The following is a 20,996-nucleotide window of genomic DNA, read 5'->3' on the forward strand; positions in this document are numbered from 1 at the left end:
CAGGAATGATGGTTTGTTTCATCTGCTCTGAAGAAGGTGCCTGTGGAGAAGGGGCCCTTTATTTTATATGGAAGCATATTTAAGGCCACCTCCATGGCCTTGTGCCTCTTCCTGCCTTCCCTGTCTGCAGCCTTGGTGAGAAGCTTTGTGAAGAGGGATGGATCAGCCTTGCCTTGCTTGGAGAGCCTCAATCCCAAGGCCTGGCTGTGGGCTACCTCGATCATCCCTTGTGGATTCCTGCCTCATGCGTTTGGTGGCCATTTTGAAACTACGTGGCTAATGGTCCTGAGCAAGCAAGTTCACTATGGCGCCACGTGGCAGGACGCGCAGGAGGCAAAAGAATAGGGGGGGAAAACCCCGAATTCAGCAAAGTCTTGTTGATCAGCCAAGCTGGGCAAAAACCAAACCGTTTTGACTCTCTGCCCCTGCCCACGACTCTTTAAGCCCAGTCGGCATTGCCTCCAAGTCTCTGAGACTAACGTCACAGAGCAAGTTCATGAACGCTAGCCCCGGACAACCAGTGGTGGTAGCTGAGCTGTCCTGCCCCCTCCCGGCCGACAATATGGACCGGTCTTATTGAGCTTTGTGAGCTTCCACCACTTCAGCCTTCAAGTCTGCTGGTGGCTCCGATCAGCGGGAAAAAACCTCCACGCCGCACTACCGCTGGCTGTGTTGCCAAGCGCAACCTTTCAGCGGCAAATTGGGGTGGAAGCCTCCAACCCCCCCATCCATCGGCTGGGATATCGGCTTGGGCAATGCCCGTAAGTGCCTCACGGAAGAGCTGCCAGCTGGCAGCCTTCCCACTGTCAAGCGACCTTCAGCGGGCTCAGGCTAAATTGCCCTTCACACTGGTACAGCAGAAGGCTCAACCAGCAGAGCTGGGAACCCCCTTCAGTAAGATTGCCGAGAAGCGGCCTTCAACAGGCTCAGGCTGGATCACCCTTCACACTGGCAACGCGAGGGGGCTCGACCAGGCACGCTGGGAGCCCACCCAGATGTTAAAACTGTTTCCTAGGACGAAAGCAGTCAGGAATGCTTAGCTCAGAAAAACACGTCTGTCCAAGTCAGGACAGACAAGAAAGGTCATAACATTGGGAAAAACTCACTTAACAAATGTTTCACTTAGCAACAGAAATTTTTGGCTCAATTGTGGTTGTACAATATTTTGTAGTATTGCAATGGGAAAAAAGTCAGAATTATAGAAATAATTCCTTCATATATAATTGTTCTGTTTTGGACTAGAAATAGATATTTAACATACTGGTTGAAGTGTACCAAAAAGCATGCATAGATTTAATTTAAGCTCTTAAAACTGTTCTCCAGGTGGTCAGAGTTAAGTTTGCTAATAGTTTTTTAGAGATTATTTTTTCAGAAGAACGAACTAAAATATCTGAAGAAAGTATTATTAATATTAAAAGTAGCATGCTTATATTAAACCTCTGGTCCTGCTGTCATGAGAATGTCCAATCTGACCCCATTGAGTGGAGGATTGTCTGGATATCTTTTCCTGCAGGGTACTCTTGAATCTGTTTGGATCAAGGTTGTACCCAAACTGGATTAAGTATCAAAGGACTTCAGGATTTAAATGACTATGAAATGAATGGTAACAGCCATTAATATTAGTAGAGCAATTAGGGCTAGGCATGGGAGGGCAGATTAAAAGGGCTGGAGTGCCTCTATTAACTTCCTTTTAAAATGTAATATTTGCATTTTAGCCAAGTAGGCAGAATCATAAATTTTAAGTTTATCTTAGAGGTATGCTTTCTATAATTTTATTAGGGATCTAAATCCTTTCCTTTTATGTGGGCGTGTGCGCGCACCCCTCCAAAACAAATTACCATATTTTTTGGAGTATAAGACGCACATTAGTTTTTGGGGAGGAAAGCAAGAAAAAAAAATTGCCTCTGCCTACCAGCATCCATCGGTATTCATCTGGCTAGCGTCCTTGCAGCAAACAGCCTGCTAAGCTTCAGCACATTATTGCAGCCTGATTTAGCATGAACAGCTGATTGGCGGTTGGATCGGCCTCCCGGAATACTGCCAATCAGCTGTTCCAGGCTGCGGGGATCGCCAGAGCCCATCGCTGCCTCTGCGCATCGCATTTTTGGCCTTTGCACGCTCCATTTTAGGCCCGTTCCAGGCTGCAGGGATTGCCACAGCACATTGCCGCCTCCGTCGTTTTTTCGGCCTACACACACCCGATTTTTGGCCTCCAGGTGTCACATTTTCGGGCAGTTCTATGTGGCGGGGATTGCCACTTCTGCCACCGCCGATTCCCACCACTTGGAACTGGCAGAAAATGGGACATGTGGAGGCCAAAAACGCGACACACAGAGGCGGCGATCGGCGGTGATGTGCTGTGGCGATTCTCGCAGCCTGGAACAGTTCTAAAACGGGGCATGTGGAGGTTGAAAATGCGATGTGCAAGAAGCCAAAAATGGCTGAAGAGTGGGGGCTGAAGGATGGGTGGGGCTTTGCCAACATTCAATGTATAAGATGCACGGCAATTTTCACCCACTTTTCGGGGGGGAGTGCGTCTAATACTCCAAAAGTATTAGGTAAGTGCATTCTTATTTGCATGGCTAATATGTGAAGAACCCATTCTTTCATTCACCAACTCATGAATTAATGATATGAAATATGAAAAATCGTTAATTCAATAAATATGCAGATGAGCTTTTCCCAAGTTCAAGTAGACAGTTTTATTCATATAATTTTAAATTGTATTTTCCATTAGAATACTCCTAAAGTATGTGAGGTGTTATACAACTCAAGTGTTGCTGATTACGGATATCAGCTGATCTTGAATGTGTCATGCGTGCTGCAATAAAATTAGGATGCTGGAATTATTTCTCATCAAAAGAAAAGTGTTTTTTTTAAAAAAAATCATTTTATATATTAGAATTATTATATTGGCTCAAAATTGGATGATGTGGAAATGTCAGCATCACTAAGTTTCAGAATTCAGCTCAGCCTAGAAACATTTATTTATTTTATACATAGTGGAGTGGTTGGTGCTCTCTGAGCTTGGTTGTTTGCTTGTTCACTACCCAACTAGGTAGCATCATCATTCTCTTCTACTGAAACATTGGAATAGTTCTCTGTTTACTCAAAGAGCTATATCTTAAACAGCAGCCACTTGTCTCTCTCGGAAGTTCTGCATAACATCTTCATTCTAAATCCTTTTCCAGCATATTTCATTAGAGAGTTATGACAAATGTTTAATATTAAGACACTGTATATTCATTTTTCTTTTGTAGTTTAAATTGATACAAGAGTTCAGAATTCTGGTATAATTTACCAAAGTACTTTTCCATTTTTTAAATGTGAAAATAAATTGGATGATGATTTAAGTCTGTTGTCATCTATTATTTTCTAATTAGGTGTTATATGATTGAAGATGAGTTGAGTAACCATCTAGTTAAAAAGTTTTAAACAGAAAAATATATTGCTAAATGTTACTGCTGTCAGTGCTGTATTGACACCATTGACAACTAAATTGGTATTTAGCATTTTTTTAAATTTAAGGGTTGATAAATATGTTTATTATCATAACTGCTGAATTATAAAGGATTTCATGTGAGTTCTCTTCAACCCTGACTTCCTATTTTGTGAGCTAGAATAGTCCATAAAGCTCTTTTTTTCTTTTCACCAATTACTAAGTGAAATCCATTCCCAGGTGACAGGATCTGTTATTGTAATATCAATAAATAATTCAGAGCATTTTTAACGTTCTGATTTAAATGCACATGCAATTGGCAAATAAACAATAATAAAAATGAAGCACATTTCTTACAACTGTATAAGGCAGACCTTAGGTACTAGCAAGCAAAATACGACAAAATGTGACACTGAATTTGTGAAGAAGTGCTTTAAATTCTAAACAGATCTTTTGAATTCAAAATTCCCCAGTCAAAAAAGGTAGGCAATCAGCTCAAATACTTTTCTGTTAAGATTACTCAAACTAGAGCCAGTATATTTTTATTTCAGATCTGTAGAGTGTTGTGACCATCAGTGTGAGGAGTAATTTTAATGGTTAGCATCCTCTGCTATTATATTAATGATAGCATTTGTACCATTAAGATAGTAGCATTAAATCTTAATGTGAAAGACCTGAATTCAGCTCCTATCTTCTCTTTGCAAATTCTATTAAGTTGGTTCATTGTGGCAGGAATTAAATGTATTGAAATGCACGTACATTTAGTATTTAGTATTGAATGTGTATTTCATATTTTAGTTTGCATGAACAAGATTATAATTTTAAAAGAAACTAAATATAGCATCCTAGCCCTACCTCACCCATTCTAATGAAGGTCATCCAACCAAAGTAATCACAGTACTATAACCTGGGCAAAATTCCAGTTGAAATGTGTCCAGATAATCCATTTCATCTAGATGCATCTAGAATTGTGGGGCCACAATTTTTTTAAAGACTTAACTTACAATTAGAGCTCTTTTGTGACAAGGGAAAGAAAGCTTGGATTCCTTCAAGAAGAGAGGAATATATTTTATATTCACAAAAGCATTGATTGCTTCCCTTAATCATGGGTTCTGTCTGATTTAATCAACCAGGAAGGGTAAGAATTAAGCAAGAAGGCCATCTTTTCACATCTTTATAACTTTGATATCTATGAAATTAAAAAAAAAAAGACAATCCGCAAAATATAGCAACCACCTGCCAAAGTTGCTCAATTTTAAATCCCAGGTCAAGCTAGGATTAGCTGGAATTTAGTCAAAATGCTTCAAATGCAAATTTTTATAATCTTATATTATCATCAAGATACTGATATTGGTGATTAAGTAATGGCTTGCTCAAGGACACGTAGACAGTTCATTAAGTTGATGACAGAGTTCTTATGGTATGATCTATATTTTGGTAACTGTTCTGCTTGTATATGGGTATTTAAACTGGAATAAATGGTACTTTGCAGATACCAAGTATCAATATATGAAACAAGATTTTGACTTTCTATATTCATAGAGAACAGTGGATCCTTGTTTGGCATATTATTCTGAACTTCAGAATTATAAGTAGACTTATAATTCTCTAGTATAATAGTCATATAAGTCCTTGCTTAACAATGGTAATTGAGGCCTCAATTTCATGTAACTATTCTCACTTACAATGGTAGTTGATGTGGAATCTCCAGTTAGATTTGAGGTCAAGAGGGGCCAAGCTCAGAGTTGTTGCATTGTAATAAGGAGCACAGGCCAGAATCAGAATCCTTAAAGCCTTATCTTGCTATTCCCAAAGGAATGCAAGTCAGTCTGGTGAGATTCTTATAACATAGTTCGTTAGCAATAAACTACAGTTGAGACTCTTCTCAAGTGGTTCTCGTTGCTTTCACTTGACTCTTGCAGAAGTTCCACTTGCGTTGTTAGGTGAATCCAATGCACTCATGATGTCCTGCAGTTACATGATCACTATTTGTATCCTCCTCCTGAGTTTCCTGTTTACTTTGCTTGTGGGGAGCTGGCAAAATATGATCATACGATCAGAGGATACTTAAGCTGTCATAACTGCCAGTTGGTTGACAAGTGCTCAAACCATGATCATAGACCACCCCATTGAATGAATGGTCATTTAATGCTGTAGGTAAAAAACATGTTTTTGAGCATCTCTGAAACTCAATGATTATATTGCCTTTTGGGGTTCTGTTTGCAAATTCAATTTGATTAGTAAGTATTTTGTGTTCACTTTTGAATCGTAACTGTTGTTCATCTGTGACAAAGCAAAGAAGTCTAGCATATGAAGAACAGTTTCATTAAGAATAATCAAAATGGCTTCAAAGAGTATGCATGTTTCTGAGTTTAATAGAACTTTCAGCAAGCAAAATGTTGCAAAATGTGGAATAAAAAAGACACAAATCCTCAAAATTAAGCCATGTTTTACCATAAGATTTGCAATTTATAATCTGTCTCAAAAATGACTGTAGATAATGCATTAGATTAAACAGTGGTGCATAATGTCGGTAGTTTTGAAAGCACAAAAGTCAGTCCCTATGTGGATGGACTGCTCCCCACTAAGAACAGCTGCATTTTTAGACATCCCCGTGAGAAAAGGGCAAGTAAGTCCCTATAAGAGAAATAGCTGTTAATGTTTTAGTTTGTACATGTTGAGGAATAAAAGCCTTCTGGCAAATGGCTTTAACAGAGCAATGGATTATCTGCCTTTCTTGAACATGTATATTGTATATACAGTATTGAACCTGGAAATGAGGAGAAATTTCCTGATAGAACTATTACAGGTAGTCCTCGACTTACAACCATTCATTTAGTGACCATTCAGAGTTACAATGGCACTGAAAAAAGTGACTCATGGCCATTGTTTTACACTTAACATCCTTGCAACATCCCCATGGTCACGATCAAAATTCAGATGCTTTGCACCTGGCATGTATTTGTGATGGTGGCAGTGTCCCAGGGTCATGTAATCCCCTTTTGTGATCTTCTCACAAGCAAAGTCAATAAGGAAGCCAGATTCATTTAACAACCGTTACTAACTTAACTGCAGTGATTCACTTAACAAATTTGGCAAGGAAGATTGTAAAATGTGGCAAATCTCATTTAACAACTATATTGCTTAGCAACAGAAATTTTGGGCTCACTTGGGGTCATAAGTCAAGGACTATCTGTACTCAATAAAACACAGTCTCCCAGTTCTAGGTGCTCCATTGTTGGAGCTTTTCAAGGAAAGAATGGACAACCATTTGTCTAACGTGATGCAAGGGCTCCTGCCTTGGGCAGGGCATTGGGCTAGAAGACCTCCAAGGTGCCTTCCAGCTCTATGATTCTATGTTCACTATAAAGGTTTCCTGGAAAATCTGTGAATCAGATTTCAGACATCATGAAAGAAATTAGAAAAGTAAAAAAAAATTATCCTCCCCTCTCAAAAAACCAAGAAAGGTTGGTTGTGTGGTCATGTGAATGTAGAAGACACCTTTGAAATAGGAGCCATGATGAACTTTTTGGGAAATGTAACAACCGCAAAGCTTTGCTAAGTGACCTTTGAATGGTTTTGCATCATTTTTGTGTTGTATTTTGGGGAGAAATATAACTGTGTGTGTGTATGTATAGTATTATCAAAGTCAGAAATGAAGGCACCTCATCATGAGATTTTTAATACTTAGTATAAACAGCGGTACACAATATTTGTCTCATTTACTTATTTGTATTGATAGGCAACTGCAATAATTAACAAAAGCACATTGAAGTAGAATTAGAAAGAAAGAAGTTTGCCAGAAAAGCTGTCTTCTTTCTTTTACTCCCAACCCTTTTTGCAACTCAAAGTCCAGAATAGACGCTTGAGGGAGAAGGAGCTACCATGTATTTTACTGCACATTTAAGTTGGCCAGTGCCATAAGGCATTATGCTGGCTAGCTTCTGTTACCAGGGTTACCTAGGATGTGGATTCTAGTAGCTCTTAGAAAGTATAAAAAGAGAGTTGTTTAATCTGGAAGCATCACTAAGCAGAGAGTTTAGGAAAAACTTAAGCTTTTCTGGTGAGTGAATTGCAGACCGGAATATCAATCCTTAGTTTGCCCTTCCCTTCTTAAAGAAGAGAATGGATTGAGATCTCTCTTCATTCAGGCATTTTAAACAGTGAATAAATTAGAACGTTGGTATGATCAGGTAGAAAGATGACCACCCTTAGCCTTCAGATTTGGATAATGGAATAGAGAATGACACTTTTCTGTTTAGACCAGGGGTCCTCAAACTTTTTAAATGGGGCCAATTCACGATACCTCAGACTGTTGGGGGGCTGGACTGGCTGGGTGGACGTGGATAAGTCATCATGTGACTGGGCATGGCCAGGTCATCATGTGACTGGATGGGCGTGGCCAATTTAGCCATCCATTTTGCCAATTTAGCAGTCCATTAAACAATACACAGCAGCCCCGTTTTCTATAGTCTTCTTTTTAATACTGCATTGAAGTTTTTGCTCTAGTTTTTTTTTTTTTTACTGGGGGCCGAGGTTGGCAATGCCTGGGGAAGGAAAGGGATGCTTTCCACAGGTCTCATGGCTATATTTAAAGGGCCAGCTAATGTCATTGGTGTTGGGAGATTCATGTTGGGATGAGAAGGCACGAGTGAGGTGGTGGCTGCTCTCACCGGTAACTAAGCCCACCACGCCAATTTGCGGGCTCAGTTGCCGCCAAGAGCAGCCACCGCCTCACTCATGCCTTCTCATACAAAAAACAGCCGGGTTTTGCTCCAATTCTTTCCACCACAGCCACACAGCCTTTTCTTCCAATTTTAGCTATGCATTGCATCCGTGGCAGCCCAGCACTGCAGTTCCACTTGCTCCAATCAGCAGCCTCTGCTCGCGTCAAAGAGCCGGCGGCTGGGCAGGAAGAGGACAAGGACGGGCGCAAGGTGATGCACCGCTTCCAGACCAGTCCGGTGGGTGGGTGAGCAGGCATCCTCAGGGAAGAGCGCTGCACTGGGTGACACATCTCCCGGTTCGGGCTGGATGCGGAACCCGAGGCAGAGGGGAGGGCGAGCGTGTGGCAGGCACCCGGAGGCCCCACGGAAGCCGAGAAGCAGGCCCGAAAGGCGACTGAGGCTCGCCGTCCACAGACCCCCCTCCCCGAGGGTGCCATTCAACCTAGCACAGCGGGTCCAGGGCGGATTTCCCTCCCCACTGTTGGCCTTACTTTCCAGTTTTATCCCATGGGGCTCGCAGAGCTCTGGTCACCGCGGCTGCCCATGAAAGTAAGGCCTGTGCTCAGTCGAAGGGCGCGGGCCAGCGGGGAAGCCAGCTGACAGAGGAGTGAAGCAGGCAGCACAGCCTCTAGCTCCCTGACTGCTGGCAGCCGCAGCAGGTAAGGCCCAGCAGCTGTGGAGAGTCTGGGCAGGGGATAAGATGTGGCTGGGGGGGAGACGAGCAGCAATGGCTCGCCTTCCTCTCTACCACCAGCCACGGGAGAAAAGGAAGAGTAGGCGGGGATTGGGGGTCATGGCCAGCTGGGAAAGCCGAACTGCTGCCCAGCCCAGAGCAACAAAAGGCAGCTGAGCCTCACCGTGTCCACCTCCACATCCCTGAGACGCCCCTTCAGCCTGGTGCAGTGGGCCTAACAGAGGCAGAAGAGATTAAGAAGAGGTGGCAAAATTATACAGAAAAACTATACAAGAACGAGTTTAACATCCCTGATACCCACGATGGGGCACTGACCTCGAGCCAGAAATCCTAGAATGTGAAGTCAAAAGGGCCTTAGGAAATCTGAGCAACAACAAAGCTAGTTGAGGTGACAGTATTCCAGCTGAGCTATTCAAAATCTTAAAAGACGATGCACTGAAAGTGCTACACTCAATTTGCCAGCAAATTTGGACACTTCAACAGTGGCCACAGGATTGGAAAGGATCAGTTTACATTCCAATTCCAAAGAAAGGCAATGTCAAAGAATGTTCAAACTATTGCACCATTGCACTCATTTCACACGCTAGTAAGGTTATGGCTAAAATCCTACAAACTTGGCTCCAGCAGTATGTGGATCAAGAACTACCAGAAGTACAGGCAGGATTTCGAAGAGGCAGAGGAATTAGAGATCAAATTGCCAACATATTCTGGATCATGGAAAAAGCTAGGAAGTTCCAGAAAAACATCTACTTCTGCTTCATTGACTATGCTAAAGCCTTTGATTGTGTGGATCAAACAAATTGTGGCAAGTTCTTAAAGAAATGGGAGTACCAGACCATCTTATTTGTCTCTTGAGAAACCTATATGCGGGTCAAGAAGCAACAGTGAGAACTGGAACATGGAACAACTTCAAAATTGGGAAAGGAGTCTGGCAAGGCTGTATACTGTCGCTCTACTTACTTACTTACTAACTTTATTTGATTTATATACCGCCCTACTCCCAAAGGACTCAGGGTGGTGAACAGCCAAACAGTAAAAATACATAGATACAAAATTTAAAAACAAAGTAAAATCGAATTAAACAATTTGGCCCAGACAGATTAAAACAACCCAATCATTTAAAAACCGATTAAAATTTGCATAATTAAAAAGAAAAGATTAGGCCAGGCCCGCCTGGTGGAATAAAAAGGTCTTAAGAGCATGGCAGAAGGTGCGCAGATCCGGGATCCTCTGTATCTCCGGGAGGAGCTCGTTCCAGATAGTAGGTGTCCCCACAGAGAAGGCTCTCCCCCTAGGGGCCGCCAATCGACATTGTTTGGCCGACGGCACCCGGAGGAGCCCCAGTCTATGAGAGCATACCGGCCGGTGGAAGGCTATTGGTGGTAGTAGGCGGTCCCGTAGATAACCAGGTCCTAAGCCATGGAGCGCTCTAAAGGTGATAACCAAAACCTTGAAGTGCACCCGGAAGACCACCGGGAGCCAGTGCAGCTCGCGCAGGAGAGGTGTTACATGGGAACGCTATGTTGCTCCCATTACCACCCGCGCAGCCACACTCTGCGCCAGTTGGAGCCGCCAGGTGCTCCTCAAGGGGAGCCCCATGTAGAGAGCGTTACAATAATCCAGGCGGGAGGTGACGAGGGCATGAGTGACTGTGTGTAGGGAGTCCTGATCCAGAAAGGGACGCAACTGGCGAATCAGGCGAACTTGATGAAAAATCCTCCCGGTCACGGCCGTCAAATGCTCTTCTAAAGACAGCCGTGAATCCAGGAGGACGCCCAAGTTGCGAGCCCTCTCCGTGGGGGCCAATGATTCGCCCCCAATAGTCAGTGATGGCGCCAACTGACTATATCGGGACATCGGAAACCACAGCCACTCGGTCTTGGGTGGGTTGAGCCTGAGCCTATTCCTCCCCATCCAGATCTGCACGGCCTCCAGGCACCGGGACATCACTTCAAGGGCATCGTTGGGGTGGTCCGGGTTGGAGATGTACAGCTGGGTGTCATCAGTGTACTGGTGGTACTTCACCCCGAAACCACGGATGATCTCGCCCAGCGGCTTCACATAAATGTTGAACAGGAGAGGCAAGAGGACCGACCCTTGCAGCACCCCACATATGAGGGGCCTCGGGATCGATCTCTGCCCCCCTGCCAACACAGACTGCGACCGGTCAGAGAGAAAGGAGGAGAACCACCGCAACACAGTGCCTCCCACCCCTAATTCTTCCAACCGGTGCAGCATGATACCATGGTCGATGGTATCAAAAGCCGCTGAGAGATCTAACAGGGCCAGGACAGAGGAGCACCCCCTGTCCCGAGCCCTCCAGAGATCATCTACCAATGCGACCAATGCCGTTTCTGTGCTGTACCCGGGCCTGAAGCCCGACTGGAACGGATCCAGATACGTCGTTTCATCCAGGTGCTGGGGGAACTGTTGCGCAACCACACTCTCAACAACCTTTGCCACAAAGCGAAGGTTGGAGACTGGACGATAATTAACCAACATTGCCGGGTCCAGGGAAGGCTTCTTGAGGAGAGGCCTCACCACTGCCTCTTTCAAGGCAGCGGGAAGGTCACCCTCACCCAACAAAGCATTTATTATCCCCTGGAGGCAGCCTCGTGTCACCTCCCGGGAAGCCAGCACTAACCAGGAGGGATATGGGTCCAATAAACAAGTGGTCGCGTTCAGTCTGCCTAGAATCCTGTCCACGTCCTCAGGGGTCACAGGATCAAACTCATCCCAGATAACATTCTTAAGACCTGCCCCAGTCCCTCCCCCTGAGACTACCCAGTCGGAGTCCAAATCTTCCCGAATCTGAGTGATTTTGTCATACAGATACTGAACAAAATCCTCGGCTCTACCCTCCAAGGGGTCCTCCCACGCTTCCTGGTGGAGCAGGGAGCGGGTCACCCTAAAGAGGGCAGCCGGGCGGTTATCTGATGACGCAACAAGAGCAGCAAAATAACTACATTTCGCTGCTTTTATCGCCACTAGGAAATTCCTAATATGAGATCTTACCAGTGTCCGGTCCGATTCAGAAAGACTGGCCCTCCAACTACTCTCTAGGCATCTTTTCCGGCGCTTCAACTCCCTCAGCTCCTCAGTGAACCGAGGAGCCAAATGAGATTGGCGCCGGTTCAGAGGCCGCAAAGGCACGACCCGATACAGAGCTCCAGCGGCCGCCCTATCCCAGGCGGCCACTAGGTCTCCAGTCGAGGCGTGTGCCAGAGCCTCAGGAAATGGCCCAAGCTCCATCTGGAACCTGTCAGGTTCCATCAGGCGCCTGGGGCGGAACCATCTTACCGGCTCGGCCTCCCTGCGCCGGGGTGCAGCGGTTCGAAGGTCAAGACGAAGGAGAGAGTGATCTGACCATGACAAGGGCTCGGTAACTATATCCCCTATCTCAAGGTCACTCAACCACTGTCCAGAGACAAAAACCAGATCCAGTGTGTTTCCCCCCGTGTGGGTAGGGTCATGAATTAACTGGGTCAGGTCCATAGCTGTCATGGAAGCCATGAACTCCCGAGCCACCTCAGATGCCACACCCACGGACGGTAGGTTGAAATCCCCCATGACCATAAACTTAGGGGTATCAACCGCCACCGCGGCGATGACGTTGAGTAGCTCGGGCAGGGCTGCTGCCACGTGGCAGGGAGCCCGGTACATGATCAGCAAACCCATCTGAACCCCGTGACCCCATCTCACGAGGGATTCACAGCCGGCTGTCTGAGGAACAGTGGCCTCCCTCGGTCTCAGACCTTCTTTAATGATAACCGCAACCCCCCCACCCCTACCCTGTAACCTTGGCCTATGGAATGCGCGGAAACCTGGTGGGCACATTTAAATGAGAGGGACCCCCCCCTCTTGGCCCAGCCAGGTTTCCGTAATACCTGCCAGGTCCGCTTCCCCCTCCTGAACAAGATCACAAATGAGGGGGGCTTTATTTACGGCAGACCTGGCATTGCACAACATCAGCCGAAGGCCAGGGCCCTGAGGGTCTGCGCAACCTGGAGAACGAGTGGAGCTTTGGGGGCCGGAGTGTGCCACCGCTCATAGATAATGGGTGCGCGCTCCCCTAGCACGATATGGCCCCCTGCTCCCGCCATATCTACTCCTCCCACCCACAGTACTGATGGTAGAAACTTTATCTGGATATGCTTTAGCCCCCCCCCTCGACCCTGGGCCCCCCACCCTCCATGCCGTGCTTCACAGCCATATCTGGTCCTCTCCTTAGTGGGTTATCCCCCATACCCACAGCCCTACTTCTAATCCAACCCTCCCCCCCGGAACCCCTTAAAAATTGGCTAAAAATTTATATAAAAAACCCCTCAACCCCCTCTTCGCGGCATGCCACCTCTCTGGGTTCCAAAACCCGTCATCGAGGTAAGCCTTCGATAACGTAGAAGGCCAGGCCTTCGAGAGGGGGGAGTCTCGCAAGGCAAAAAGCTCAGCCGGTGAGTACATCCCTAAAAGTCCGCCTGGGGAAGATGGAATGAGGCCAGGGATTCAATGATGATGCGTTTAAAAAGGTCTGTCTATTTAACTTATACAGAGTACACCATGAGAAAGCCAGGGCTATATGAATCAAAAGTTGGAATTAAGATTGCCAGGAGAAATATCAACAACCTCAGATATGTAGATGATACCGCTCTAATGGCAGAAAGTGAAGAGGAACTAAAGAGCCTCAACGCGGGTAAAGAAGGAGAGTGCAAAAGTTGGCTTGAAACTCAACATTAAGAAAACTAAGATCATGGCATCCAGCCCTCTCAATTCCTGGCAAATAGATGGGGAAGAAATGGAGATAGTGACAGATTTTATTTTCCTGGGCTCCAAGATCACCGCAAATGGGGACTGCAGCCAAGAAATTAAAATACGCTTGCTCCTGTGGAGGAAAGCTATGGCAAATCTAGACAGCATACTAAAAAGAAGAGACATCACCCTGGCAACAAAAGTGCGTATAGTCAAGGCTATGGTTTTCCCAGTTGCAATGTATGGACCCAATGAAAGTTGGACCATAAGAAAGGCTGAGCGCCAAAGAATTGAGGCCTTTGAACTATGGTGCTGGAGAAGACTCCTGCGAGTCCCTTGGACTGCAAGGCGATCAAACAGGTCAGTCCTAGAGGAGATCAATACTGATTGTTCTTTAGAAGCCCATATCCTGAAGATGAAGCTCAAATATTTTGGCCACCTAATGAGAAGGAAGGACTCACTGGAGAAGAGCCTAATGCTGGGAAAGATTGAGAGCAAAAGAAGAAAGGGACGGCAGAGAATGAGGTGGCTGGATGGAGTCACTGAAGCAGTAGGCGTGAAATTAAATGGACTCCAGAGGATGGTAGAGGACAGGAAGGCCTGGAGGAACGTTGTCCATGGGGTCGTGATGGGTCGGATACAACTTCGCAACTAACAACAACAACAACAAAAAGTCCTTGCCCAGTAGTCTCATGTAGATATTAAATAGGGAGAGCAGGCGAGACCGAGCTTTATGGCATCCTGTGATCTGTCTCTCTCAACCATTTCTATCTCTGCTCTGTCTGAGCTCAGTAACAAGTATAATTTATTTATTTATTTATTTATTAATTTAATTTGTATACCGCCCTTCTCCCGGAAGGGACTCAGGGCGGTGAACAGCCAAAATTAAAAAACATACAAATGCAAAAGTTAAGATAATTAAAAGAATTAAATCATTGGCTACCCAAATTTAAATTTAAAACCCCAAACCCAAATGAAAGCTATACCATGACTGTCCCAAAGGTACTTTCAAAAGGCAACTGGACTTTCTTTGAACTGAACTGTTCAGTTCAGTTGAGAAGTAAAACATCTTCAAGGAAAAAACAAAGTCCAGGTGTTTTTTGAAAAGCACCTTTGGGACAACCATGACCTGGATGACTGAGAATCTCCATAGAATCTATACTATGATCTACTTCTCCCAAGACACTAAAATTTTGCAGCCCAGTCATCTCAAAGCATTTCCCTAAAGAGGACAAAAAGAAGGGGTACAGTGTGATGTTTTGCGACACCGTAAATTCACACAGTTGTTAATTGATCGGTCCATAAATCCAGGACTAAAAATTAGGGAAATACTGTTCAAGTAGCTTTAAAGCATTTTAACAAGTAGCCAATGCATGCTGCACTCTAATTAAATAAATTAGACTATTTAGTGACTATTATTAGACTATTTAGCAAGACTATTTAGTGGATACATTACTAGCTCACTACTTTTTATATTTAATTTTTAATTAAATTAAATTTTAATTTAATCAGTTATTAGGTAGAGTATAATAAAATGGAATGCTTTTCATTCAAATGGAATGTTTTTATATGAGTGGAGAGGTACACTCATTTGAGTGAGAAATGCTTCTAAAGTAATACTTTATAAAGACAAAATTTAAAATGATTTTGAGAGATTGAAGGAATGGTTTGGAAATAACAAATTGAAATTTCATAAACACAGAGGACTCCAAAGTACGGAAAGTAGGACAGCTTGGCATCGTTGAAAACGTCATGTTATCTGAGATTTGAAGAACTTGGAAAAGTTTAGACTTGAGAAGATGATAGAAGATATGATAGCACACTTCAAATAGCTGAAAGGCTATTGCAGTGAAAAGTGTCAGGGTCTGTTTTCTGCTATTCCAGATTGCAGGACATAGAATAGATTTAAGTAACAGACTGACAGATCATGATGAAATCTTAGGGTGAAAAAAATTTCCTAACTGTGAAAAGAGTTTGACAGTGGACACAATTACTTAGAGAGATGTTGGACTCCTGTCCAATGAATGTATTTGTGTGAGACTAGACAGCCATTTATCATGGATGCTTTAATTTGGAATTAGTAAGGAGTTAGCTAAAACGATCCCTTCCAACAGACTGATTCTGAGAGGTTTTTTTAGACGAACTGGAATTTCCGTTTTGTTTTATGTTGTGTCAAAATTAGGCTTCATACTATGCTTAATATGTGTTACTATTTTTGTAATTTTTAAAAATTTTATAGAAAGAATAGGGGGGAAAACAGAAAAAGAAATGTATGTATTGTGCTCTATAACAAGGCATTGTTTGATATATAATGCATTTTGCAGAAAATATAGGAACTTGCATGAATTCAGATTGAATGTATATTTGCAGACCATGCAGTTGATGAAAATATTCCAAAACTATTTTTTTACATTAGAAAGCACTATATTTTTCAGTGTCAAGAATTGTACTTTGCCTTCACATAGTAGCTTGGATCCCCTATAAAAACTTAGAAGAATTAAAATTAAATCTTTAAATAAATTATTTGAGTTAGATTAATTGTAGATGGATGGAGGGGATGGGGATATAAAATAATAGTCTTTCCTTGTTGAATATATTAACTTTTATCTTTTACTGCATACATATTAAAGTGTCTATCCCCTGTTCCTAGTAAAATCCATAGATCTAATACTTTGTTCCATTCAGCATCATATGCAATTAATTTCTGCAATGCCACGTTTTTTCAGTGTGCTGATAAATCCTGTTATACATTCGGAGGCCAGAGGATTGGAATAAGAGGGAAGGGATATTAATGTGGAAAATGAAATTAAAGAAAAGAGGAAATCTGTTTTTTCTTAATAGCAAATTATTGAGGGGTGTGATGAAGTCTTAGTCATGCTCTTACAGAAATTAACTGGCAAATTCGTAGCATTAAGTCTAGGGTAAAAAGCAGCTGCAGTGGATAGCAGTGTGTAAGCAAAAAAGGGAGGGGACAGACTGGTTTCAGAAAGCAGCAGCAATACATTGGAAAATATTTTTGCACAGCTTGCTGATCTTATTTTTTCAATTCTCTGTCATTTTAGTAGTATATCTTCATATAGCCAAAATTTATCAGCAGTCTATAAAGATTAAAGTATATCCAACAAGTATCAAAACTCTTTATTTATCACCTGGATTTTTGCAGCTCATTCCTGTAGCCTAATGGGTTATTCACATCTGTTTTATTTTATACAGGTTGTATAAATTAATATTTCTGTTATGAAATACTTTTTCTCATTGGAAAGGAGAGAAAGTAATTCCAATCTGTTCTAGGCCTTCCTACAAAGGCTTTGAAATGGTTGGAGAAAAATAGTCTTTTTTTCTTTCAGATATAATATTTATTCTGATTAATACAATAATTATAGAAATTTTCCCTTTGAATTTAGTAATGTTGCCACAATGGAGCATACATTTGGGTTATTCATTATTTGCAAATCATCTAAAGCTACTAAAGCTACCGTATTTTTTGTAGTATAAGACACACCGGACTATTAAGACACACCTACCTTTTTTGGTGAGGAAAATAAGAAAAATCTGCCTCTGCCTCCCAGCAATTTTGCCTCATTGCAGCAAACAGCCTGCTTTACTTTTATTTTCGATATGCTCCCAGCAACTTACTTCCTTGCAGCAAGCAGCAGAGGCAAAGTCGGGAGGCTGATCCAATAAACTTGTGCTAATTAGGCTGTGCTGAAGCTGAAACGAGCTGTTTCTTCTTGCGGCTTGCTGCAAGGAGGCAAATTGCTGGGAGGCAGAGGCCAAAGGGTGGGGGCCAGTGAGTGGGCGGGGTTACATTTGGTGTATAAGACGCACCCAAATTTTCACCCCCTTTTGGGGGGGGAAAGGTGTGTTTTGTACTCCAAAAAATATGGTATTTTAAAGCTAGCGATATATTTTGACTTAGATTGGTCCTTTACTTCATTGACTTGATTTAAGGGTATTTTAGTCTATCCTAGAAGAGAGCTGTACCATGAATAGTCGGTTTTTCAGTGACAGGATACTCGGTCAAATTATTTGAAAGTTTTGATGTAATGTTAATAAAGCCTTATAAAGAAATCTTAATATTGTATGTGTCTGAAACTGTAATAAAGATAGCAAAATAATGCAATCCTAAACTGCAAATTCATTCTGCAATATGATGTTCTAATTAATATTATCTCTTCTCCTAGGAAATTCCAATTTACAGGAAGTACTGCATTCTGCATGATTTGAAGGCTTTCAAGTTTAATCTGTTCTATGCCTGTTGGCTGAAGGAATGTAAACCATAAATTTTTAGAACTGAACAAAAATTGGCAGTAGTACAGTTAACAGGTAAATATTTCTTGATGGTTAATTAGATGTAATAGCATACATAACTGATCTCTAGCTGTTGGAACTTAATTTATTCATAGACTATGTTTGGAACAGGTATGAGCCTAAGATGTTCTGTTTTCTTATTCTCTGCCATATTTATGAGTTTTCAGTTTCAGCATCGTTCTTAACTGAAGTCCATTAGCTTCAGATTTACAAAAATACAAATAATCCTCAATTTACAACTACAATTGGGATCAGAATTTCTTTTGGTAAGCAAGGCAGTTAAGTGAATCATGCCCAATTTTACATCCTTTTTCCCATGGTCATTAATCAGATCAATGTAGTTAAAGGAATCACAGATTGTTAAGCGAGCCCAGCTTCTCTCATTGACTTTGCTCATCTGAAGCTGGCTGGGAAGGTTGCAAATAGCAACCACCTAACCTCAGGACATTGCAACTCTTGTAAATACATGCTAGTTGCCAATTGCCCAAATTTTGACCATGTGACCGTGGGGATGCAATGGATTTATTTATTTATTTATTTATTTATTTATTTATTTATTTATTTATTTAATTGGATTTTTATACCGCCCTTCTGCTGGACTCAGGGCGGTACACAGCCTAGAATAAAAAACATCCCAATATAAAATTTTAAATTTTAAAAGAATTAAACAAATTTTGGCCCAAAATTTAAAACCTCCCAACTAAAATCCATTTACAATTAAAAATATCTAAAGGGAGGGGGGTTTACCTCAGCCCAGCTTGATGAAATAGAAAAGTTTTGAGGGCACGGCGAAAAACACGGAAATCTGATATCCTACTTATCTCCGGGGGCAGGTTGTTCCAGAGGGCAGGTGCTGCCACAGAGAAGGCCCTCCCCCTGGGGGTCGCCAGCTGACATTGCCTGGCTGATGGCACCCTGAGGAGTCCCTCTCTGTGGGTGCGAACTGGCTGGTGGGAGGCTATCGGTGGCAGAAGGCGGTCCCGTAAGTACCCAGGCCCTATGCCATGGAGCGCTTTAAAGGTGGTAACCAAGAAGCCAATTCAGCTCGTGCAGGAGGGGTGTCACATGGGAGCGCCCCATCGCTCCCATAATCCCCTGCGTGGCCGCATTCTGCACCAGTTGGAGCTTCCGGGTGCTCCTCAAGGGGATCCCCATGTAGAGAGCATTGCAGTAGTCCAGGCGGGAAGTGAAGACTGATCACAGTCTTTTAAGTGAAGACTGATCACAAGTCACTGATGTCAGTGATGTTGTAACTTTGGTCACCAAACGAATGGCTACCTGTATAATAGCAGTTGTAACCTCTGATAGTTAAACAATATTCTCCTGTGCATCATATACCACTGATGGTTAACCTTTTTGGTGCTGAGTGCCCAAAGCACGTGTGCAAGTGTGTGAATGCACATATGTGTGCCCGAACCCCAAAATGCAGTTTGAGCATCCCCCCCACGCATGTGCCCCCTAGTGCATGCATGTGCATCCCCAGCGCATGTGCCCCAGCCCCCTTGCGCATGCACCCTTGGGCCCCGTTTTCACTTCCAGGTTGGTGCACGAGACTTTCCAGGCCCAAAACAGCATGGAGGGGCTTTGCACAGTGCCACTGTGTCCCGTTTTGGGCCTGGAAAGCCTCCTGCATTAACCTGGAAGCCAAAACACAGTGGGCGGCTACTTGCGGCGTTTGTTGGTGCAGCTGGGCACGACTCTGTTCCAAGACAGTGGCCTGCCGCTGCTGCTGCTGCCTCTTTGCTGGTGCGAATGGCCTGCTGCTGCAGCCTTTTTGCCTCCTCAAGGCGCCCCCCCAATGCCCAATTTTGGGCCTGGAAAGCCGCCTGCACCAACCTGTGTATGCGCCCCGCCCCTGTGCATGCTCAGCAGAGACCCGAAGACCAGTTGGCCGGCGAGTTTCATGCACGTATGCATGGTGGAGCTGGGCTGTGGCGACGGCTGGCGTACCCACAGAGTGGACTCTGTATGCCACCTGTGGCACGCATGCCATAGGTTCACCATCATGGACATATACCATATATTAACCAAGTTTTAGATGTTTTTTTGTCAGTCAGGAACAATTCTATCTATTATGTAACTCAGTGTATGTAAGTAAGCTGATGTTGTGAGGAGGGTTATTTGGGACTGATCTTTGATTTCTGAACACCATTGATACATAGAATATTGTAGATGCCATCTAGTTTATACTATTGATTTGAAAAGATTGATGTTCACTATTTCCTTTGGAATTGTCTGATCTATAGATTCTTTTTAAATACGTTGGCTTTGGGGAAAATATGTACTGTTTTCAGGAATTGTAGAAAATGTTTGAAAGAAGTACTGTATTTTGTAAAATGTATTGATACGAGAAGCAGTTCTCTTCAGAGCATTAAAGCAGCCAAATGCATTGCTCAAATTTCCAGAGGCAATTGGGGACAGCTTTTGAAGCAGTAGCATAGGCCTTGTAAAAGTTGCAATTGTTTTTATTTTTTGAATATAGCTTTGTGATGCTAACATGATTTACAAAGCACCTATTTCCACTGCTTTACAGAGCCCTATAGTTAAGTTGTTGCAAGATATGGCTGCCTCTTCCCCCGTCTTTTTTTTTTAAAGCTGTGCTAAAAAGGAAATTGTCTGAACTCTAGTTGTTGGGCTACTAAATACTATTTTAATTACCATGAGTACTGTTTTAACCTTTATTCTTATATATGAGTTCACATGCTTGTGTTCCGTTCAACTATTACTGATTATAGTTGGGAAGTATGTATATGTATCTGCTACTTCATACTTAAAATAGGAGAATAAGTAAAAAAAACTATGCATATTAAAACTACTGTGGCTAATTTACAGATATGACATGCAGATGTAAGATGGGATTTGTGATTTGTACATTTTTTATTATTTAGTAACAAAAAGATAATTACTGTGTATTTCAACGTTTGGGCTATTTTGTCAATAGGATGCTCTAGTCAGCTAAAACAAACATTTTACATTCATTTTGAAAAGCTAAAACTAATGCTAACTAAGAAAGCCTGGTTGAAAGCCATTTGTTTCTTTAAAATGGACCTGGGTATGTACGAGATCGCCTTCTGCCACC

General features: G+C 43.0%; 1 protein-coding gene across 11 annotated transcripts in view; it reads left to right on the top strand.

Moving 5' to 3' along the window:
• The window catches only part of PPM1B (protein phosphatase, Mg2+/Mn2+ dependent 1B), an 82,473-nt gene that overhangs the window by 18,833 nt on the left and 42,644 nt on the right, over positions 1–20,996 (top strand). For 10 of the 11 annotated variants that reach the window (XM_087883237.1, XM_034427667.3, XM_034427669.3 and 7 more), the window contains one exon: positions 17,791–17,932. The gene's annotated coding sequence lies outside the window, so the exon portion shown is untranslated. Of the gene's footprint in view, positions 1–8,260; positions 8,377–17,790; positions 17,933–20,996 lie in introns of those variants that run through there. The other variant, XM_087883239.1, reaches the window with a different exon arrangement.

The sequence above is a fragment of the Pantherophis guttatus genome, chromosome 1, assembly GCF_059756535.1.
Source record: "Pantherophis guttatus breed Tessera chromosome 1, ASM5975653v1, whole genome shotgun sequence".
Taxonomy (NCBI): domain Eukaryota; kingdom Metazoa; phylum Chordata; class Lepidosauria; order Squamata; family Colubridae; genus Pantherophis; species Pantherophis guttatus.